Here is a 26,025-nt window from a genome sequence, read left to right on the forward strand (position 1 = left end):
CATATTGATTCTTCCTGACTAATGTCTTTAACTTCAGCCTACTCTTCATCACTACTATATTGTGATATTGTGATCTGAGTCTATACCTGCTCCTGGCTACGCCTTACAATCCAGTATCTGATTTCGGAATCTCTGTCTGACCATGATGTAATCTAACTAAAATCTTCCCGTATCTCCCGGCCTTTTCCAAGTATACCTCCTCCTCTTGTGATTCTTGAACAGGGTATTCGCTATTACTAGCTGAAACTTGTTACAGAACTCAATTAGTCTTTCTCCTCTTTCATTCCTTGTCCCAAGCCCATATTCTCCTGTAACCTTTTCTTCTACTCCTTCCCCTACAACTGCATTCCAGTCGCCCATGACTATTAGATTTTCGTCCCCCTTTACATACTGCATTACCCTTTCAATATCCTCATACACTTTCTCTATCTGTTCATCTTCAGCTTGCGACGTCGGCATGTATACCTGAACTATCGTTGTCGGTGTTGGTCTGCTGTCGATTCTGATTAGAACAACCCGGTCACTGAACTGTTCACAGTAACACACCCTCTGCCCTATCTTCCTATTCATAACGAATCCTACACCTGTTATACCATTTTCTGCTGTTGTTGATATTACCCGATACCTATCTGACCAGAAATCCTTGTCTTCCTTCCGCTTCACTTCACTGACCCCTCCTATATCTAGATTGAGCCTTTGCATTTCCCTTTTCAGATTTTCTAGTTTCCCTACCACGTTCAAGCTTCTGACATTCCACGCCCCGACTCGTAGAACGTTATCCTTTCATTAATTATTCAATCTTTTTCTCATGGTAACCTCCCCCTTGGCAGTCCCCTCCCGGAGATCCGAATGGGGGACTATTCCGGAATCTTTTCCCAATGGAGAGATCATCATGACACTTCTTCAAATACAGGCCACATGTCCTGTGGATACACGTTACGTGTCTTTAATGCAGTGGTTTCCATTGCCTCCTGCGTCCTCATGTCGTTGAGCATTGCTGATTCTTCCGCCTTTAGGGGCAATTTCCCACCCCTAGGACAAGAGAGTACCCTGAACCTCTATCCGCTCCTCCGCCCTCTTTGACAAGGCCGTTGGCAGAATGTGGCTGACTTCTTATGCCGGAAGTCTTCGGCCGCCAATGCTGATTATTTATCAAAATTTAGACAGTGGTGGGGATAGAACCCGGGACCGAAGACGTTTTGATTATGAATCAAAGACGCTACCCCTAGACCAAGCCTTAGCGTGACTTATCTGATTATGTGCCATAAACGTTTGATGGGATTCATGTCAGGCGATCTGGGTGTCACAGTCTCTCGCTCGAATTGCCAAGAATTTTCTTCAAACTGATCACGAACAATTTTGGCCCAGTGAGACGACAAAGTTGTTTGGTAACATGAAGACCATGAATGGCTGGTAATGGTCTCCAAGTATCTGAACCCAACCATTTCTAGGCAGTGATTGGTTCAGATGGACCAGAGGACCCAGCCCATTCGATCAAAACGCAGCTCACGCCATTATGGAACCACAACCAGCTTGTGCAGTGGCATGTTGACAACTTGGGTCCATGGCTTCGAAGGGTCTGCGACACACTTGAACCCTACCATCAGTTCTTACCAAGTCGATGCGTGACTCATCTGACCAGGCCATGGTTTTCTAGTCGTCTAGGGTCCAACGGATGTGGTCCCAACCCCGGGTGAGGCACTGCAGGCGAGGTGGTTCTCTCTGCAGATGCACTCGTGTCTGTCGTCTCTGCTGCCACAGTCCATTAACGCCAGATTTCGCCTCTCTATCCCATCGGACACGTACGTCATATGTCGCACATTGATTTCTGCGGTTATTTTACGCAGTATTTCTTGTCTGTTAGCATTGACAACTCTAGGCTGTGTGCCACTGCATTGTCTATGGTGAGAAGAAATGCTTGAATTTTGGTATTCTCGGTACATCCTTGACACAATGGATCTAGGAATACAAAATTCCCTAACGATTTTCTAAATGGAATGTCCCATGCGTCTAACTTCGATTACTATTCCGCGTTCAAAGGCTGTTAATTCCCGTCGTGCGGCCATAATCATGTCGGAAAGCTTTTCGCATCAGTCATCTGAGTACAAATGACAGCTCTGCCAATGCACTGCTCTTTCATACGTAGTGTACGCTGTACTACCGCCATCTGTATATGTGCATATTGCTATCCCATAATTTTTGTCACCTCAGTGTATAATTAATGTATATGATACTACTAGGGGGCACAGTTGAGGCAGATCTATCAATGAGGTTTCCGCAAAAGAATTCCTATATTCATACAATCCTTTCTAACCCAAAGTTTGTTTGGATACCAAGTTGGTCAAGTTCTATCTGGCAGATGTGAGCAGGAGAATGGTGTCTGTCAAGACAGTATTTATTGAGTAGCTTTGTTTTCGATTGCTGCAAATGGTATAACGTCCATGGTAAGGAAAACAGTGCAGTGTTCCTTATTTGTGGACGATTTTGCAATATTTTGTTCCACTTCTAGCCTTGTGCAACGGCAACGTACAATCACAACGTTGGAAGAATGGGCTGCCTGTAACGATTTAAAAATTTTCAGAGATAAGGGCGTGTGTGTTTATTTTAAGCTTTCTCTTGGTTTTTTCGATTTTCTTTGATGTAGCTGACCTGCAAATGAGGGATACAGTTCCAAATCTCAAAGATTCGGTGAATTTTCTTGGTTGGAATGAGGTATTCTGCTGGGCACTAGGGTTCAAGGGAATTAATTAGCAGATGTGGCACATAAGGAAGCGTGTATTTCAAATCAAGCGGCTCAATATGCTGTCAACTTGCATACTATGTCCTTGTTATTGAGGTACAGGCTCATGGGGAAAGGGAACAAGAACGGATGAAAGTGACGGACAATAGTTGAAGTCGATAAAACGAGGTACTCGATATCGCACTATACTTCCTTCCAGATACTGCGATGAAATGAAGTACTTCTGATTCACCAACGAATGGAGCATTTTCCGACGATGTATGACTTGCTGATACAATGGGAGGACCCTTCAGTGTGTGGTCCTCCTGAGATATAGATCACCAGTACACCTCATTTTAAATGAATGCACTTTTTATTCCAACAAGACGAGAGAGGTTAGTTTACCAGCTGATTTGTCATGTAAATTAGCTAACAATGAGAGGAATGTGATACGACTTTTAAGATATTTCGAGATGTTTGACTTGCTCCCTAAAGTATTCGTGAAATGGTTAGCTTGTTCTATCTAGTTTTTGTAAGTGTTCAGTCAGTCTTACCTGCTTGAGTAATTATTATTTATCCTTTGTCCTACAGTTCAGCGATGATTTTAATAACACATTTTAACACTGACAGGGTCAAAAATATTAAGTTCTGTATAATTGAATGCCCAGCGAGGCACAGCTGAATAGCTATAGGATTGGTTCTGCCAGCCAATACTATTCTATTGTAATATGCCAAGGGCCTTGCCACAGTGGTAACACGGTTTCCCGTCAGATCACCGAAGTTAAGCGCTGTCGGGCTTGGCTAGCGCTTGGATGGGTCACCGTCTGGTCTGCCGAGCGCTGATGGCCAGTGGGGTGCACTCAGCCCTTGTGAAGCCAATTGAGGAGCTACTTGACTGGGCAGTAGCGGCTTCGGCCACGGAAACTGACATTGGCCGGGAAAGCAGTTTGCTGACCACATACCCTCCATATTCGCATCCAGTGACGCCTGTGATCTGAGGACGACACGGCGGTCGGTCGGTGCCATTGGGCCTTCAAGGTCTGTTCGGAGAGAGTTTATTTTAGTGTAATTGAATGTGACTGGGTAGCTGAATGTGACTGCACATGACAGAGAGTGATTGTAATTTTCAGTGAGACTACACTGTGCAGTCACAGTAACGTGACCACTTGTCAAAAGCCTAAACAGCCCCTTTTGCACCGTGTATCGCTGCGATACGTGCAGGAAGAGGGCCAGTGAGGTTCTGGAAGGTGCAGACAGTGATGTGGTGCCATACCGACTCCAGTGCCATGGCCAGCTGCACTAGGTTTCTAGGTTGAGCATCCATGGCGCGAGCAGTCTAATAGAGGTGTTCTCACAGACTATAGATGGGTTTAAATCCAGGAGGGTTGGTGGACAGAGGAGGACGGCAAACTCATCCTGGTGCCCTTTGGACCACGCACGTACACTGCAAGGTGTGAGACGTCGCATGTCCTGCTGTTAAATGCAATTTTTCCGAGGAAAAACAAACTGCGTGTAGGGGTGGACATGGTCCCCAAGGAGAGATGCATACTTGTGTTGATCCAATTTTCCTTCCAGAATTACGAGATAACTCAGGGAATGACACGAAAACATACCTCTGACCGTAACACACCCTCCTCTGACGACTGTTGCAGGGCCAGTCATGCGGACAGCCGTCTGTCCGATGAAGCATTAGACGTGATTCACCTGAAAAGACCATCTGTAACTATACAGTGGACATTCAGTTGCGGCTTTGGCGTTAAAATTCCAGCCTTCATCGTCAATGAAAAGCAATCGGCAAGGATGTATTAACCATGCGCCTGCTACGGAAGCCCACATGCGAAAACGTTCGCTGAATGGCCATTGAAGAGACTCTGTTGGTAGCGCCTTCGTTCATCTGGACGGTGACTTCCTCAACAGATGCACGAGTATCCGCCCTTACGTATTTCTGCAGCCATCGTTCACACCTGTCATCTACGGCCCATGGTACACACGACAGTTTCAGTGGATAGCACTATTTTACCATGCAAAGCAGACTTTAACAAAGGTGGCAAGCGAACAGGTTGCAAACTTAGCAGTTTCGGAAGTGCTTCCACTCTTGGCCGGAAATAAAATGGTAATGCTATATTGGACGTCACATAAATTGCTCCGTTTCCGCATTACGAAAACGACAGCACTGTTTTCCGGATCCTCCCAGACCTGCTTTATATGCCCTCCACTGCCAGTGCTACCACCTACCGTCTGTGAATGGTTAGCGCACGTCGACGCCGAATATAAGTGGTGGTCACATTAGTGTGACTGGACTGTATATTTTAGCAATGTTGCTCTTAAGATCGCTGTTGAGCTCCCTAGATTCACAAGCGCACATTTAAAATTCCGGAGACACTAACACCTGTAAAGTGGAGAGGCGAAGTAGTACGGAATGACCTAAAATGGACTGACTACATGAAAGCAACTATAGGAAAAGCGGGTGCCATACTGACATTCAGAGAAAGAATCTCAAGGAAATGTCATTCGCCTATTAAAGAAGTGACTTACAAAATATTTGTTCCATGGATTCTTGAGTGCTGCTTATCGGTCCCTGGGCACCTACCAGGTCGGATAAATAGACCTGATTGAGAAGACACAACCAAAAACGGAACGTTTCGTCACAGGATTTTTTAGTAAGTGGGAGAGTTTTATGTAGATAGTCAACAAAAAAAATGGCTCAAATGGCTCTCAGCACTATGGGCCTTAAATTCTGGGGTCATCAGTCCCCTAGAACTTAGAACTACTTAAAACTAACTAACCTAAGGACACCACACACATCCATGCCCGAGGCAGGATTCGAACCCGCGACCGTAGCGGTCGCGCGGTTCCAGACCGTAGCGCCTACAACCGCTCGACCACTCCGGCCGGCGATAGTCAACAGTTTGCGGTGGTAAAGTGTGCAAGAAAGGCGTTGTGCGTCACAAAGAGGTTAATTGTTCAAATTCTGGGAGCTTAGTTTCAACAAGAGTGAGACACCTATCGCCTGCTTTCACATACGTCTCGCGAAATGGGTACGGCGAGAAAATCAGAGAAATTGAAGGTTACACAGAGGCGTACCGTCAGCCACTTATTCCTTACACCATTCGCAACTGGAAAAAGGTAGGGGCAAAAATTAATGGTACCATACATACCCTCCGCTACAGACCGTAAGGTGGCTTACGGTGTATAGATACAGATATACACATAATTTGGATGCTGTTAAGAGATGCCAAACAAGGCACGGGATTAGCAACCACTTTCCCATACTGCATAATACTCTTAGGTAGTCTGGTGAAATACATTAATAGCGGTGTACATAATTCTAGCAGTGAACATCAAACTACTAGCCAGGCCGAAAAATACTTCCAGAAAAGAAACCTAAGTTCAATTCCGCGATTCTGTAGACTGTGAAAAAGAGTTGTGTATCCCTTAACGTTTAAGCTTAATGACAAGTAAATGTGACTTCATCAGTAATTATTGAGAATTTAGTCCTGCGGCTCATTTCCCTAATGGAGATTACAAACGAAGCGATATCGACCAGTTAAGCAACACTGCCGAAAGCTGTTACGATATTAAATGAACTTGTCTTGGGACGTGATGTCTTATCTAACACTTTCTCACAACGAAACAGTTTGCTCGATCTTCACAGCCACAGTCAACTTGCGACCGAAGATAAGTTTCTGTGTTACACAAGTAGGGCCTGCTTATCTACTGTTACAGATAATTGCGAATCAGCTAGTTCTCAGCCTCCATGGAACATGTTCACGATATCTTTTGATGATAGGAAATTCGTAAGTTATAACGAGTAAAAGGGAATTAGCTATACTTTTGGCACACTATGCTGAGGAGAGAAAGGGACTCATATTACTACTCCGTAACTTCATTTGCTCCAAGAGCGTCCACGAAAATTGCCACAACTTCCTGATCAGATTAGTGACTGAACACACAAAAATGTATAATGCAAGTGAAGTTTTTTTTTTTTTTAGTGTACAAAGTCTTTCCGATGTTTAGAGCCTTGTTAAGGTATAAGTCAATTCGCGATCACCACAGTCCATTCTGTCCGATTACATGCGAAGGGTTGGTATATGTTTCATTGGCTTATTCTTTTGTAATTTTAGCTTAATTTATTCACACGGGTAGCATACAAGAAACAGAATAATTTCAGTGGTATGTAGTCTTATTGCCTGACTTTTGAATATCTCACTATCATGGTGGAGTCTAATGGTAGCTGTAGCATTGATGTGTGTATTCTTCAGTATAGCAACATAGGCCGAATCAGTACCTTATTAATACATCGTTATTTTCATAAAATTTCCAAAAAATCCAAACTGTTCGTTGAACACATGTTACTTTGGTTCTACAACAGAAAACAATGCATAATTTGCCCAACAGATGACCTAACTTACACTAAACGACAGTGAAAACAGATACGTCTAAAGAGGTGACAGACAGAAAAATTATTTCAAACAAATGAATTGTTACAGTTTCATGAACAGTGCTATATTCCTGCTTTATGACTGGTCCCTGGGGTAAAGTAGAAATAGCTCTAATTTCAGCTGAGGGTAATATTAATGTTCGAAAGTAGCTATGCCACAAAGCCAGTGGGTGAGTAATGGGGTGATGTAGGTGGTCACAACGCAGTCGAAAGTCGAGGTGAGGTACACCTGCTGCTTCAGCAGGTCCTTCAGCTTGAGAGGTCGCCGCTCAGAGGTCGCCAGCAGCGGCACCTTGCGCTGGGCGAAGTCGCCCACACAGCAGCTGCCAGCAAGGCCCGTGTGTGCGCTTAGCTTCAGCGACCGATGACTATCACCAACGCGAGTGCTTTCAAGTTGTAAACCAATCGCACACAAGACAAATAATGATTTGATCGCAGGGAAGTAAATGCACTATGTGATAAAAACTATCCGGACACACCTAAAAACATACGTTTTTCATATTAGGTGCATTGTGCTGGCACCTACTGCCAGGTACTCCATATCATCAACCTCAGTAGTCATTAGACTTCGTTAGAGAGGAGAATGGGACACTCCGCGAAACTTACGGACTTTGAATGTGGTCAGGTGATTGGGTGTCATTTGTTTCATACGTCTTTATTCACACTCCTAAACATTCCTAGGTCCACTGTTTCCGATGTGATAGTGAAGTGGAAACGTGAAGGGACACGTACAGCACAAAAGTGTACAGGCCAACCACGTCTGTTGATTGACAGAGACCGCCGACAGTTGAAGAGGGTCGTAATGTGCAATAGGCAGACATCTATCCGGAGCATCACAGAGGAATTCCAAACTACATCAGGATCCATTGCAAATACTATGACAGTTAGGTGAGAGAAATTGGATTTCATGGTCGAGCAGCTGCTCATAAGCCAAACATCATGCCGGTAAATGCCAAACGACGCCTCGCTTGGTGTAAGGAGCGTAAACATTGGACGATTGAACAGTGGAAAAACTTTGTGTGGAGTGACGAATTACTGTAAACAATGTGGCTATCGGGTGGCAGGGTGTGGGTATGACGAATGCACAGCGAACGTCATGTGCCAGCATGTGTAGTGCCAACAGTAAAATTCGGAGGCGGTAGTGTTGTGGTTTGGTCGTGTTTCTCATGGAAGTGGGCTTGCATCCCTTGTTGTTTTGAGTGGCACTATCACAGCACAAGCCTACATTGATGTTTTAAGCACTTTCTCGCTTCCCACTGTTGAAGAGCAATTCGGGGACGGTGATTGCATCTTTCAACACGATCGAGCACCTCTTCACAATGAGCGGCCTGTGGCGGAGTGGCTACAAGACAATAACATCCATGTAATGAACTGGCTTGCTCAGAGTCCTGACCTGAATCCTACAGAATACCTTTGGGATGTTTTGTAACGCCGTCATCGCGCCAGGCCTCACTGACCGACATCGATACCTCTCCTTAGTGCAGCACTCGGTGACGAATGAGCCGCCATTCCCCAAGAAACCTCCCAGCACCTGATTGAACGTATGTCTACGAGAGTGGAAGCTGTCATGAAAGCTAAGGGTGGGCCGACACTATACTGAATTTCAGCATTACCGATGGAAGGCGACACGAACTTGTAAGTCAATTTCAGCCAGGTGACCGGATACTTTTGATCACATAGTGTTTGTGTGATAGTTGTCACTGAGGGACTAGTTCTCACTGAGGGACTGTTCTACGAACAACGTGCCAAGAAATTTTCGTGAGTGGCAACTACCACCGTAGACAGTCCACAAAGTTCTGTATATGTTCATCTAACTGATCAGTGTGAACTGGACGCCTTTGATGTTAGATTCTATGCTGCAGCTCATCGGAAATGTGGGCATTGTATCGTCTTGCATTTTGCGTAAGCGAGCATACGAGACCAATACTCTGCACCTGTTCGTTAACTAATCATCGTGAAATAACGGACAGAGTGTCATGGATATGATACCCGGATTGGGGTGTTAATAATTAAAACAGAGGCCTTTTTCTTTGGAACAGGATGTTCTGGGGAAACTTCAATTATTAACTTTCTCCTTAGAGTGTGAAAATATTTTGTTGGCTCCCACCTACATAAGGAGAAATGATCATTGTAATAAAATAAGAGAGATTAGAGTTCGCACTGTTCAACAATGGAACAGTAGAGAAACAGTTCTAAGGTGGTTCGATGAACACTTTGCCAGGCACGTAATTGTGAATTACAGAGTATTCATGTAGTCACGGGAATTTTATGGGATCACACAAGCTCGCGGCAGTTTGGAGGCGACACCGTCGTACCTCGCTTCCAATGGAACTCTTAAATACAGGATTATATTTCAGTGCATATGTGCACTCTTATCCGTCACGAGAGCGGCGGTGGAATGCAACACAAATCCGATGATGAAAGAGAAGATAGTTTTTCGGTGCTTTGAAGATTACAGCATGCTGCGACTATTATCTGTGAGTACTGCCGCTGCCTTAAACGCAAGTGGCCCCATTGAATTAAGGTCACAGCGCACTTCAGTGAGCGACTCTGCTATTTTGATAAAACAATACAGACAATCTAGAATTTGACCTTGGATACGCTTATGCATCCTCTGCAGTAAACGTCTCAGAATATATTGTTTTATAAGAGTTCACCAACAACTCGAGTTTGGGTAATCGATTTCTACGTTAAATAATTAAAACTACAGACAGACAGATAACAGTCCGCATTAGATCCACACCTGCCGAAGACAACGTGGACATGCGCAGTAATAGTTTTATAAACAGCGATATCTTGTAGGTGGAGCCTAAAACGCGTTTCTACAGCTTTTTTAACACGTATTTTACTGTAGACCAGTTCCAACAGCAAGAATGTGTTTCTTTATTAAAGAATAATAATGTGTGATTATGAAATGTTGAGCATTAGAACTACGGGACAGTGTTAGGCGGTCGCTGGCTGACAGATAAGACTCAGGATGGCCATGAGGTGGAGATATCGAAAGCGACCGTCAATTCAGCAGCGTCAAATCTAACCTTTCACACAGTAGTGATGAGGTATGGACAGCAATCAACCTGACCTGACAGCATCTCCAGAGTTCTCTCTCTCCATTGTGAATTAACTCCCCTCCAAAACAAACAACTGCATGTGTCGAAAGCAGTATATTTCCCACAACTGATACTGTCAGAGAGAGCAATTTAAATAATGATTGAAACTAAGATAAATGGTTTAAAAAGTAAGACAAATGCTGAGCAGTTATATTAGGTGCTAATCTAAGTCATCTAGTTAAAAATTATACTACTCGTGATGTGCAGTAAGTCCTTTTATCTCTACGAGCAAAGTTCTCGTTACTTCATATGGAATGATGTCAATATGTGATCCATCTGCATCGCATTTCGTTTATGAAATCATACCACTTTGCATTGTATCTGACACACATCGTAGTGTAACTGAAATATGTGTCTGTCTATAGCAGAAAAAAGTCAACACTCAACCTGTACATCAATCCACGTACGTGCGAGTGGTTCAGCACTTGGTTTGTCAGCTGGAATTACGTGGGTTGACATCTGGGAGAACTATAGTTAATAGTTACTCTGGCTGGGTTGGGACTCTGTATCAGAGCTGGATCGTAAAAATAACCCACATCTGGTAAGGTCAACAATAAGAGCATGTAAGACTCGTACATTTACACACAGAATATGGAAAATATGGGAAAAATTGGAATAATCGGAAAAATGGAAAAATATGACAACAGCGAAAGTGGAAAAAGTTGAGAAAAGGGTTAAGATATGTAAAATATGGTAAAACCGTACAAAAGAGTCATACATGTTATCTGTATTTACACAGAGAAAATAGTGAAATTTTTGGCGTAAGTACTGGTTAAGACTGTCTGGAGATCTCTTGGATACGTTCCTAGGAAGCTACAAGTCTGTACTAAGGAAGAGAACTACTGTTCCCAAAATGACTGAGAGATCTGCACTGAACATTGAGATATATGACAGAATCTTGAAAGAAATGTATGTAGTTTGTTATATATACAGAGGGAGGAATAGACATGACATCACCAGTACGCTTAGAAATAAAAAGAGCACAGTACAGCTGGAGTAATCGGAATACGCCGAGGAGAGTTGCTGTAGGCCCTTAATGTAACGACTAGATACAAGAGAGTGAATGGTATCGCATATGCATTAATAGTGGAAAGACGGTGCGTTATAGAGAGACATGGTGACAAGACGAAGTCGTCATACTCCCATTAGTTCTGTATGCGAGAGGGAATGGTGGTGTTACTTGCTTGGAGTGTGAGTGCTGTGGTACTCTCCTCCGATACACGGGAATTGCAGGTAATGTGTATTTTGAATGGTAAAATATTTGAATGCAGTGTAAAGTAGTGTGATTCCACAAATGGAAAGCGATATACATGGATCACGTACTGACGCTACTACAGATGGAATAACGAGAAATATGCTGATTGAGAATAACAGGGCTCCGTGCACAACACGGGTAGCTCAAAAAAATGTTCAAATGTGTGTGAAATGTTATGGGACTTAACTGCTAAGGTCATCAGTCCCTAAACTTACACACTACTGAACCTAAATTATCCTAAGGACAAACACACAGACCCATGCCCGAGGGAGGACTCGAACCTCCGCCGGGACCAGCCGCAAAGTCCATGACTGCAGCGAACACGGTTAGCATATGCAGTATCTACATAACATAGATTGACATTTTTTTCACACATGATACATATCAATTCCTTTTACTTGCACATGTGTCTAATTTTGAAAATCATGTATCTTACTTTCAACTATTTTTCGAGCTTCTCTCCGGCTGTATCAGATGTGTGAAATGTACTGTTTTCGACACGCATACAATTATCTGTTTTGGAGAGTTAACACACGTTGGTGAGAGGGGATCTAGTGATGCTGTCAGCCCGTTTGCTGTCCACATCCCATCGCTATTGTGTGAACTGACGCGGCTTCTTGATATCTCTTTGTCATAGCCATTCTGTATCCTTACCTATCAGCCAGTGAACGCCTGTTACCGTCCTATGGTTTCAATGTTTAACATTTTACCATCGTGCATTATTATTTTTTTAAATAAAAAATGCGCTCTTGCTATTTTCTGCAGGTTTGGTAATTTTTTTTACAAGATTAAATTTTTCCGAAGTATTATTGTTTTCTTAGCAAAATTCTGCAGAACTATCTAATTCTGTAAGGAGAACTCTAGAACTACGGCATACTTATGAAGAACTCTGAAAAAGTGTATATTTCTCCAAAGTCGGGGGCCAACTTCACATGACTAGCTTGTAGATATGTCAGCCGACGCCGACGCGACGGCGTGAAGTACTATACTTGGCCCACTCACTACGCTAACAATGAGACGCTGATATTTGCCGCTTGGACCTGGCAGCTCATGTTGCGCATTTGTATGGGGCATTTTCCTCTTACCCTCTGACAGCAGACATCTCGTGGTGCGATTGCAGAACATTAGCGTCGTCGAAGAAATAATACCACAAAACGAGCCCTGTGTCGACTTGCCGTGCAAACACAAAAGAGTGCTTGGTCATGGCATACGTTTATTGCGTGATACGTTTCTCTTCCTGATAGAAACAAATTCTCGAGTGAAGACTTAAGTTGATGGAAATGGACAACCTTTTCTTAGAGAAAGAAAACATTGCTCCATTGAAAGTACCGTATAAAAGATGTAATTTGTTTTTAAGAGTGTTTGACAACTTCCAGCTGCAACACAAACTGTCGATCCGCTACATGTTATAACAAACCTGGAATGACCGACCAAAATAACGTAAATGACCGTATAAATAAGCAGTAGTTGTGGTCTCCCCTCGCCTTCCTTCTTCCATATAATAATCCACATTAAACAATATCCAGTCCAAGTAATTAATAAGCAAAGTCTTTTATGAAGCTTTGGGAGGAGCAATGATTACAACAAACTTTCAAGTTCACTTAGCTTGTCATGTGGAGATGACTCCATTTTTTTCTGTTTTTTTTTTTTGTTTAGTGTTCTGATTCTTGAAACTGATAATCTAACATCAGGCCCTCACGGTTGGTTTGAACTAAATAAATTTGAAGATTGTTGTTGCACAATTCTTATGTAAATATATTTTCCCCTGATTTTCTCACATTTTAGTATATCACATACACTCCTGGATATGGAAAAATGAACACATTGACACCGGTGTGTCAGACCCACCATACTTGCTCCGGACACTGCGAGGGGGTTGTACAAGCAATGATCACACGCACGGCACAGCGGACACACCAGGAACCGCGGTGTTGGCCGTCGAATGGCGCTAGCTGCGCAGCATTTGTGCACCGCCTCCGTCAGTGTCAGCCAGTTTGCCGTGGCATACGGAGCTCCATCGCAGTTGTCGCATGCCGCGACAGCGTGGACGTGAACCGTATGTGCAGTTGACGGACTTTGAGCGAGGGCGTGTAATGGGCATGCGGGAGGCCGGGTGGACGTACCGCCGAATTGCTCAACACGTGGGGCGTGAGGTCTCCACAGTACATCGATGTTGTCGCCAGTGGTCGGCGGAAGGTGCACGTGCCCGTCGACCTGGGAAAGGAACGCAGCGACGCACGGATGCACGCCAAGACCGTAGGATCCTACGCAGTGCCGTAGGGGACCGCACCGCCACTTCCCAGCAAATTAGGGACACTGTTGCCCCTGGGGTATCGGCGAGGACCATTCGCAACCGTCTCCATGAAGCTGGGCTACGGTCCCGCACACCGTTAGGCCGTCTTCCGCTCACGCCCCAACATCGTGCAGCCTGCCTCCAGTGGTGTCGCGACAGGCGTGAATGGAGGGACGAATGGAGACGTGTCGTCTTCAGCGATGAGAGTCGCTTCTGCCTTGGTGCCAATGATGGTCGTATGCGTGTTTGGCGCCGTGCAGGTGAGCGCCACAATCAGGACTGCATACGACCGAGGCACACAGGGCCAACACCCGGCATCATGGTGTGGGGAGCGATCTCCTACACTGGCCGTACACCACTGGTGATCGTCGAGGGGACACTGAATAGTGCACGGTACATCCAAACCGTCATCGAACCCATCGTTCTACCATTCCTAGACCGGCAAGGGAACTTGCTGTTCCAACAGGACAATGCACGTCCGCATGTATCCCGTGCCACCCAACGTGCTCTAGAAGGTGTAAGTCAACTACCCTGGCCAGCAAGATCTCCGGATCTGTCCCCCATTGAGCATGTTTGGGACTGGATGAAGCGTCGTCTCACGCGGTCTGCACGTCCAACACGAACGCTGGTCCAACTGAGGCGCCAGGTGGAAATGGCATGGCAAGCCGTTCCACAGGACTACATCCAACATCTCTACGATCGTCTCCATGGGAGAATAGCAGCCTGCATTGCTGCGAAAGGTGGATATACACTGCACTAGTGCCGACATTGTGCATGCTCTGTTGCCTGTGTCTATGTGCCTGTGGTTCTGTCAGTGTGATCATGTGATGTATCTGACCCCAGGAATGTGTCAATAAAGTTTCCCCTTCCTGGGACAATGAATTCACGGTGTTCTTATTTCAATTTCCAGGAGTGTAGAACTTTGATTTTTCACAGTAACTCTGTGTTACTATCGATATTTTTGACTTTCAAAACTACTATTGTGGGGTCATTAGTAACCCCAAAAATTATTAGTATCTCCATTTACTTTGACTAAATTTTTTATGGTAATTGTTTTATACACATTCATTTCAACTTAGTCACAACTGCTTTAATCTAAATATGAGGTACGAGAAAGCCAGAAACTTATAAAAATATCTACATTTTTTCATTTCTCAATTCAGAGGTAGATTTAAAGTAACAAATTTTTAATTTTAGTAGTAACTCTTATTATTTGTTTCATCTGCCTAGTTGGTTAAGGTCCAAATCAATCTCTAAAAGGGGAAATGTAATTTTAATGCATAGTAAAGAAGTTAACAGCCATTAATTTATGCTTAACAAAAATTTCCATTTCTAAAATATGGTTGTTTGTCATAAAGTTACTATTTGTGGCATTGTACACATAATGTCTTCTGCTGAGAGTGGTTTTTGCAGACATATTTGTTGCATCTTGACAAGTGACTGACACTTATTTATCATGAATTCGTGAGCAAAAGTTACTTCTTTGGTGCTTTTTAGGCCCACATGAGCTTGACGGTTGTAACTCCTCTTCCAAACGACATTATGAATTAATTAATGTTTTCAAACTTGTTGATAGAGTCGGTACAGTAGCGTGTGGTTTCACGTGATTTTCAGTTAGAGTTGTTGACAGTTCTTTCATAAATTGACAACGTGGCATCTTTATGTTAGGATTGGAGTACTGCTATATTACGCAACTGTTAATAACAGCAATATACATTACAGCCCACCATATGGCTAGTGGCCAACTTTTACATCTTCTTCCACATTTACAGAGAGCACTCTTCTGATCAAGAGCATCCAAATACCCCCTTTGCAGAATTGTAAAATAGAATAATATGAGCTTTATCACTCTACACATCAATACGATTGTCATGATGCATTGATGATAGCATGACTACTGATTTACTTCTCCTGGGGACATGGAAGCGTATTGTTATACCCATAGTGAAACCAAATTTTGTGTGTCCCACTTAATATGATTTATTGGGAAGAAATTCTGCCGGAATTTCACGTTTCTGTTTCTGAAGTGTGCCGACGTATACCAGGCCAATCTTTTGTACATTAGCCAGTTCTACAGTGGTGAACCAGTTATCTCCACTTACGTTTCTCTTTGTCTTAGGAATAGGTTGAACCAGCTTCAGAACAGACTGTGTTGGGATGCTTCGTTTTCCCTGAATAAATAAAAGCGTTTAGCAGATAGTGAGATTTTGCACAACACAAACACATAATTTTTAACCCATGTTATTGGAGTTTGCTTTGTAGATACACTCTAAAAAAACAGCAGCCACAAAAACCTACTAGCATTTCATGAACTGTTGCAAATTGTGAGCAGCTATAATTTGCTGCAGAGTGGGATATAAATTAGTTAAACAATTCAGAAATAGCTGCCAACTTGTCACCTGATTATTTGCTCTTTTCCCTTGTTGCTCGGTTATCAAATTTGATAACAGACAGAAGAAAAAGAAGCCGTTCCTTGGACATTGTTGTCCTATATATTGGTCTTCCTGTTAGCTCCGTAGCAAAAAGCGAGTCTGCATTCTCTTGATTAGATGTACAAGAAACAGTGAGATAAATCAATCACACCATAATTTGCACTCACTTCAGAAATTTGTGCATTTGTCTGATCTACTATAGTGTTCAGCGTATCATCTGTAATAAGCAGAGACCATGCTTCAAATGGCGTAAAAGACTTACATTGCAGAGCAGGTCCAGTAATTCCCTGTAACTAAACAATAATATTAGATTTTCTCGGTCTAGAACCACTGGGCGGTTTTTGCGACCATTTGAACCTGTTTTTCCCACATTAGTAACTACTAGAATTATTTTCAGAGATTTCGTCTTCTGCAACATCCAGATCAGGAATTGTTGTGTCTATTTTGTGAGTACTGTGTTTACTTTCACAACCACTTATATCGGAGTCATGTTCCTGGCTTCGTTCTTCTTCTAAAGATTCATTTTCTAAGTTGTCTAAATAGTCCATAACCTCTTCCGTCGTCATAACATGTCTGTCGATGTGAAAATATTCACTACTCATTGTTAGGTCACACACACACAAATCAGAAAACGCAATGGAATATTCAGAAATAATGTGCACGTAAGTACTTTCCTGGGGTCTTTAGTGACCCCAAAATTCAATTACTCTGCAAAAAACAATGTCACGACTTGCACTAAAACGTTTCCTTGAAGACAATTGACTTCTAAGAGAATATATACAATCTTTGGCGCAAGAGCAGCGTCATTCCAGAGATAAATAAGATAGTGTTTATGCTGGGGTCAAAAATGACCCCACTATAGTAAATGGTGGTTAAGGAAGCCGAAATAACATTGTTCCCACCTATTATACAAAAGTACGTTCGATCACATCAGAGGCGACCTTATGACTCTTTCACTCTACAGAAATAACAGTATTTCAAAAGGTTTACAGTTTTTTTAACAAATGAATTCCTGCTAGTTTTCGTTACATTATTAATTTCGATTATTGTTTCATAAATGTATCCAGAAATAAACTTGGAAAACAGTACAGGACTGCGTAATTAACAACAGAAATTTTAAGTGTACAAATAATTTGTAATTTCACATGTTTCTACAAAAACTATTTTAACTGTACATTCAGAACTAGTACCTATAGATTATAACAACTAAATTAAATTATTTTATAAAGTAGTTCCTTTTCATAAATTTTAGCTTGAAATATAACATACTATGTATACAATTATATGAAATGTTTCAGAGAAGCGACTGAAATAATACTGATCTTTCCAAAACTTGAAAAATAATACTGGTTTCGACAACTACTGTTGAGGAAAAGTAATACTAGAGGAGCATGTCCTGTTACATGGCCTAATCTCGTCTTTTACATAGAACAAATGTAAGTGTGTTAAACGAGAATAATTGAATCAACATGGAAGATTCTGAGGTGAAAGAACAAAATATATACTGTTATATAAAGACAAGTCGTAGTTTAATGTTGTTACGAAAAATCTCGTAAACTTCTCGACTGATCTCCTTCAAATTTTGACATGATACTCTAATAAGAGTTTTGGGGGACACAGACTACATATTTTAGCATATGTTATGAATAAATGCATATATACTATATAAAGGAGAAACACCCTTACCAAAAACACGAAAACTTTTTGACCTATTTACATCAAAATGTATGCATGATATTCTAATAAACGTTCCGCTGGACAAAGGCTGTATGTTTTTTTTTTTTAATGTGTTCCTAATATAAAGTGAGGCAATGCTTTTAGCAAAAATTTCGAAAAGTTATTAACCAATTTACTTTCAGTTATTGCACAATTCTCCAACAAACCTTCGGACAGACATAGGCTAGGGGCTATAAAACTCATACCTTAAGAGCTACGAGCAATCCTTGATCTTCGGTACTGTGAAACGAATCTCTTCTACTGAAACCCCTTTGCTTTCCATAGTTTTGGAAGTGGCAGTATGGAGCAAAACAAGAAAACAATGTCCAGTCAGCAAGTGCTATAAAATGCGTACCTTAAGAGCTATGAACACTTGTTCATCTTAGCTACTTTGAAACATGACTCTTCTAATGAATGTTTGAGATGTATGCGTCTTAGATCCCATGTTTACTTGACTTTTTTGTTTCGAATGATCATTCCTGAACAATGAACGTCACTTCTGAAACACTCTGTCACTCTGTATATTCATTCTTGTTTCATATAATTTTAAACAAAAATTACACACACAACTATATGCTGGTTTGTTTCTTTCTTCACAGTTGGTTTTAACAGAAAACATTAAAGTTATATTTATGCCTTATCAGGAAATGTGAATAATCTGAAACATTGTAATCTCACTCATTTGTGGATTTAAACTATGCAAAGAACTGTAACTGATGCTACTATACTCACAGATCTGGCAGCTGGAGAGGTCTCTCATATCCCATAAGCCTATACTTTTCTTTAATTTGGCACTTTCTGTAATGGAGGTTAATACTTGTTTCATTTCCTCTTCCCATGTGGTTTCAGCTAAAGGGAAACGTGGTATAGAACGTTACCGGTCATTTCTTTCTTTCCCCTTGCCCATTAAATCGACTGAGGTACACAGTGTAGAATACAAGGGAAGGTGGTTGACTCCCAGGACTCCTACCCATTTGGGGACTAAGTGCAAGGTAGAGGACAATGAACTGCATGAAGGTCAAACAGCATCCTGTCGCAACAAGGCCTCAAACTCAGCCTTTGCTACAGCGAGTGGCTGGGGCAGGATTCGACATCAATGGCATGAGGTGGGTGGGCTGGGTGTAGTCACAATGTGATGGACTGTCTAATATTTGGTGTCCTTCAGTGCACCAGCCGGTGAGTGAGTCCTGGAAATTTGTTCAGCATGTCTGCGCACAGCCGTGGGTCTCTACTCATGTAAGGCTGAAGAAAGCAACCGGCAGCAGGAGGACAAGGGCGGCATCAACGTGCTTTTTTTAGTGTGGGTTGCCTACATCAAGGGCAGGTATGCACTCAGGGGCAAACCTATTGTTCTCCTTTGATTGGCAGGTCATTAACCTATTGTTCTCCTTTGATCGACAGGTCATTAACCTATTGTTCTGCTAAAAGCATCTTTCCTTTTGATTGACAAGTGCATAACCAAATTGTTCCGCTAAAAGGATCTTTCCTTTTGATTGACAGGTCCTTAGCCGATTGTTCGCCCACCCTCCCCCTCCCCCCACCACTCAGGAAACCACCACAGCCCCCTCTGCCTCGCTGCTACATGTACACTTTCAGGTCTCAGTTACTGGAATAGCCACTCTCACTCTTATCAGTTTGATTGACTACTTAATTAAATTGATCAAATAATTAACCTCTCCCCCTCTAACAAACGCCTCCACTCCCACCCAGAAATTGGTGGGAAAAGGACTCCGTTGATAGATAATTTGGAGGGGATTTGATTGCAGTGTATGTAATATTGTATACATAATTTAGACAATGTATAGAATATTGTTTACTTCTTTATGGCAGTGTATGAAATATAGTTTATTTATTTAGTCAAATTTTATTTCCAGAAATCGATTGCAGTGTATGGAATATTGTTTAAACAATTTAGACAATGTGTGGAATATTGTTTATTTAAGCATTTATTGAGATTCAAGGCAGTATATAGAATATAGCATATTTATTTATTTAAAGAATTTTTCAGGACATCGATCCCGCCACTTCCATCACGACATTCCCCCCTCTCAACTCCCCCTCCCCTCATTTACCTGAAAATTGGTGGATCTGTGGTGGAGAGGAAGGATCTCACAAAGGGAAATTCAAGGGTATATTGTTTATTTATAGAAAGAAAAATCTGTTTGTGTGGGCTGGATTATTCTTGCTCGCCATTCTCTGCTGTTTCGAAAGATGCAGATATTGTTAAGAAGTAATTAAATCGATTGCTTTTCTTTTATTCCAGTCGTGCAAGGAATACTAATCTGAAACTCAAATCACACGTAATTTCACAGTAAAAGATCTTTAGATTGCGAAGCACATACCACCTGCCATCCCCTCTCCACTGGACTGCACAGACTCCCACCGCACACACTCCCAGGAGTCGGGATGCACTGGCGGCTCCCCCAGAGCGACGACGCGGCCATCAGCTGCCAAACCATGCACAGGTGTCAGTTCACGTCCCACGAGCATGAGGTGGCAGCATCCCTTCCATACTTGACACCTGAGGAATGCCTGTCGAAACACGTGTCTTCCTAGACCCTGTTGCTGGTGTGATGATGCATAGCCTTTGTACCTGCGATCCAGCTAGATATTCACATAGCGGATCACCCTCAGTGAGATGTTTGCATAGCGGTTCATCCTTGCAGGTGCAGCTAATAAGTTGTCAGTGTTACACTTACATCACACATCTATGTAAATAACAGCCAAGACTCCATCTGGATGTGCTATAGAAATCATTTGCAATGCTCCCCAGAATAACACAGGATGTTTTCTTCCTGGCGATCCTAATGGGACAGTACGTCCATTACATGTAAGTCCCTTCAAGGAAATCTTAAATTGTCGCAGAAACAGTTAAAGGTCAGTTTTGTTGTTGTTGTTGGAGCTTTCATGATGTCACAGCTTGTCTGCATGGATATTTTTGTCCTAACAGGACCTGCTTACGAAAATAGCCCAAAATAACACCGATTGCATTCTTCCTGCTGCTGCTAACGAAACATCATGCGTTCGCCTCCAGCAAATCGAGACGTCCTACTTTCAATACGCGTCTCAGAAACGGTAAACGTTCTCACTGCTAAAAGCCTTCATCATGTCTGTGCACGCTCATGAAAACACTGTTAATCATAAAGGCATTCTTGTTGTATGGAAAGAGAGCACTGTCTAAGCACAGACAGGGGAAATCAGAACAATTACACAAACAGAATTCGAAGTGCTGTCCTACAGAAGAGAAAACTGGCGGAAATTTTCGATGTGCTACAGCTAATGGTCTGGAGATGTCCTAAGGCCACAGTGGCGGATGAGTAACAGCATCCCCACTAGAGATGGATGGTCTGCTTCAACTTGTCTTTGAACACTTGCTTTCTCAGAACTTTCCGTAGATACCTTGCCTCTATCTAGTTCAAACCAATCTGTAGAGGCTCCCGTGCCCCAGCAAAAAGGACTTCTTGTGAATGAATGGAGTATTCTGATTTTCTCTTACTGGATTTACCCACCAAATTACTGATGCTGCTTTTGTGGGAGCACTGCCCGCCACTGCAGACGTGACTTTCAACGATAAAACTATTTTGTGTAGATCGCCATATTGTACTGACAGTTAAACCCCGCAAAAGAGATCTACAGATCGTCAAATACGTCCCACATACTCACTGTGCTGCTGTGCAGTGCTGATGGGGAAAACTGCCACAATAAACGCAGCCCATGACTGCATCTGCAGAAGCGCATGTTAGCCAGAGAGAGGCTGGCCTTCTGTGGATGACCCAGCATCCCAGGAGAACCTGAGTGGTAGGAGTTCGATTGCTATCAATACTCCCAGCACAAACACTCGTCATATTGAATCTTCTCAAAATTCTGCAGAGTTCACACGTGACACATGCGGTCCTGATGGCGACTATTCACCCATCCAGGGGGACCTGCGAGCCAAATCGTCATAAGCCAGAAGCTTTCTCGGACTCTCTGAACCGAAGGATTGGCAAGTCCCAGCTCGGAACAAAAGCATCCGCTGAGAAGTTGTTTCCAGCCCCGACCTGCTTGTTTGCTGCTGTGCTTTCTACAGCCATCTCCAGACTCACAAGAATATTGGGAACCAGGCACATTTTTATCAGTGTAACTGTAATTAAATATTAGGATTGCTGCTGCAATCTAACTCCGAGCAATGTACTGGAAATTTCTCCTCTTGATAGCCGCGGTTCTGGAACGAATCTCTATATCTATACCGCACATAATTTTTCATGTATAAAAGGTGTTTCTTTCCCCTTACGGCTATTGATGTGCTGAGTCTATATCTCCCTCATGATGGGACACACAGTAGCGACCACCAGACACATGTATATGTACCACGAAGACTTTAGTACAAAGGCTGGGTCAATTCCCCTCGGCACAAAGGCGTCACTGTTTTGGTCCTGACCTGCTTGCTTGCTTTCTACACCCATCTCTGGAATTACAAGAAAACACGTATTTTCACATTGTTTGCCAGTATATTATGGCATTTACGCGATACATCTCGATATCAAGTACATAGCAATTTCACTTACATAGAATTTTCGCATGGACGGTATAGTTCAGAAGATATAGATTGGAAATTATTTACCTGGAAACCCAAAACCTTAGCGACATGCAGGGTACTGTAAACCACTGAGTAAAATTCTATGTACCGACTTGACAGAAAATCCTAGGAAGTTCTGATCTTACGTTCAATCAGTAAGTGGATCGAAACAGAATATCCAGACACTCTGGGATGATAATGGCATTGAAACAGCGCATGACACGCGTAAAGCTGAAATACTGAACACCTTTTACCAAAGCTGTCTCACAGAGGAACACCGCACTGCAGTTCCTTCTCTAAATCCTCGCACGAACGAAAAAATCGCTGACAACGAAATAAGTGTCCAAGGAATAGAAAAGCAACTGAAATCACTCAACAGAGGAAAGTCTACTGGACCTGACGGGATACCATTTCGATTCGACACAGAGAACGCGAAAGAACTTGCCCCCCTTCTAACAGCCGTGTACCGCAAGTCTCTAGAGGAACGGAAGGTTCCAAATAATTGGAAAAGAGCACAGGTAGTTCCAGTTTTCAAGAAGGGTCGTCGAGCAGATGTACAAAACTATAGGCCTATATCTCTGACATCGATCTGTTGTAGAATTTTAGAACATGTTTTTTGCTCGCGTATCATGTCATTTCTGGAAACCCAGAATCTACTCTGTAAGAATCAACATGGATTCCGGAAACAGCGATCGTGTGAGACCCAACTAGCTTTATTTGTTCATGAGGCCCAGAAAATATTAGATACAGGCTCCCAGGTAGATGCTATTTTCCTTGACTTCCGGAAGGCGTTCGATACAGTTCCGCACTGTCGCCTGATAAACAAAGTAAGAGCCTACGGAATATCAGACCAGCTGTGTGGCTGGTTGAAGAGTTTTTAGCGAACAGAACACAGCATGTTGTTCTCAATGGAAAGACTTCTACAGAGGTTAAAGTAACCTCTGGCGTGCTACAGGGGAGTGTTATGGGACCATTGCTTTTCACAATATATATAAATGACCTAGTAGATAGTGTCGGAAGTCCCATGCGGATTTTCGCGGATGATGCTGTAGTATACAGAAAAGTTGCAGCATTAGAAAATTGCAGCGAAATGCTGGAAGATCGGCAGCGGATAGGCACTTGGTGCAGGGGGTGGTAACTGACCCTTAACATAGGCAAATGTAATATATTGCGAATACATAGAAAGAAGGTTCCTTTATTGTATGATTATATGATAGCGGAACAAACACTGGTAGCAGTTACTTCTGTAAAATATCTGGGAGTATGCATACGGAACGATTTGAAGTGGAATGATCATATAAAATTAATTGTTGGTAAGGGGGTTCCAGGTTGAGATTCATTGGGAGAGTCCTTAGAAAATGTAGTCCATCAACAAAGGAGGTGGCTTACGAAACACTCGTTCGACCTATACTTGAGTATTGCTCATCAGTGTGGGATCCGTACCAGGTTGGGTTGACAGAGGAGATAGAGAAGATCCAAAGAAGAGCGGCCCGTTTCGTCACAGGGTTATTTGGTAAGCGTGATAGCGTTACGGAGATGTTTAACAAACTTAAGTGGCAGACTCTGCAAGAGAGGCGCTCTGCATCGCGGTGTAGCTTGTTGTCCAGGTTTCGAGAGGGTTCGTTTCTGGATGAGGTATCGAATATATAGCTTCCCCCTACTTATTCCTCCCGAGGAGATCACGAATGTAAAATTAGAGAGATTCGAGCGCGCACGGAGGCTTTCCGGCAGTCGATCTTCCCGCGAACCATACGCGACTGGAACAGGAAAGGGAGGTAATGACAGTGGCACGTAAAGTGCTCTCCGCCACACACCGTTGGGTGGCTTGCGGAGTATAAATGTAGATGTAGATGTAGAACTAGAAACTTATCCCGTCTGTGAAAACCTTCAAGTGAAAACTCGAAAAAAATAAACTGATATTTCCACTAGCGAATACCGATGTCGGTGATATAAGAGATTCCAAATCATCCCTATAATTAACAAAATCAACTAACGTGTTTCTCATGTTTAGAGAACCAGTAAACGTGTCTTCGACCCGTCTTTCACTGCTATTTGCACACACCACAATCGATGTTCTCTCAGCTAAATAAAGGCGGGAAATGTGCAGAAGCATGCAACTGGATAATTTACATGGGAGGGAATAATGGTCCAGCGCAAACACAAGTCCATGTTAAATCTTGTGAAATTTCCATGGGGAACACACGCCATAACGAAAGCTGTCCAATACATACTGAGTATTAGTTCACTATTCAGGCGCCTAGAGGGCGAAGCCGTCAGGTCATCTACATTCCTGCACACCAACAGGCCCTTCCATTCGGACAGCTCCTGCCGTTAGCCAGATACATGGATCACTTCCGGCACAGGCCACCGCCGCCGCACGCCATACACCCCAGACAGAATCGTCCTAGGAAACTGGCTACATACATATTTGAATGCTATATTTACAATTTAATATTACGATTGCGGTCTCTGTTGAACGACATTCGAGAATGAGTGAAGTATCGGAAATATCCCCTGCTGATGGCTGTGTCTCAGGAAATAGAAATATCTGTATCATTCTTATGACTTGACATACTTTTCCAAGTAAAAAAAGAATCTTCCACTCCCTTTGCTATCGCAGTATTCCACGTCAAATCCATACCCTTCTTTCGACTGGACATAGTCATTTTCTATACTATACAAGCCGTATAAATCGAGGTATGGCATTACCTCCGAATAACGTGGTTTTTCCAGACAAGTGCCGCGACACTGAATATGGTGATCACCGGAGTGTATATTATCGGACCAACAGTGCGGTTACGCGTCGCCGACGGTGCAACCACGTTATAAAATCACCAAATTTAGAAAGTGATTCGGCTAAGGAATGCGCTGTGAAGCCGGTATTTGTAACTCCCTCATGCCGCCGCTAGATATTTTTCCAGTATTTGTAATGCATTCTGTCTCTATGCCATGTCAGAGGTTCTGCGATATATCCACTGAGTTATAGGTGATGATTGATTAAGAATAATAGCAAACAGAAGATGGTGTGCTGACTGAGGTCGTAAGAAATGTACATAGGCTTTTCAGATCTGTAGAGTTACACTCTCTGGTAGAAATGCTGTTTGCGATTTGGAATTAAGTATTTCCATTCAACCACATACCTGCATTGAATCCTATGGAGAAGTTCTTTGATGATTACAGCCACCAGTTAATCATATTTGTGGTACTCTCATATCACAAAACGAGTCACCTTTTTCGAACCTCTCTTAACAGTAAAATCCCAACGTGGCTTTTTAGGCAGTCCCTATGCCTCTTGCAACTGCTGCCATTACTGCAGCTTTATGCATGTGATTGTTCCAATTTAAGTCAGAACTGAGCAGAAGTCGGTGAGAGCTGTATCTACCACCTTCAGTAACCTGTGTAAAAACAGAGTGACCTGAGTTAGTGTGACAGGACCCTGTTTTGACCATTCGGTGGAAGTGGGAACATGTTGTCATAGCTCCGACAACAGTGTATGATGTGTAA

This window comes from Schistocerca americana, chromosome 4 (genome assembly GCF_021461395.2).
Source record: "Schistocerca americana isolate TAMUIC-IGC-003095 chromosome 4, iqSchAmer2.1, whole genome shotgun sequence".
Lineage (NCBI taxonomy): Eukaryota > Metazoa > Arthropoda > Insecta > Orthoptera > Acrididae > Schistocerca > Schistocerca americana.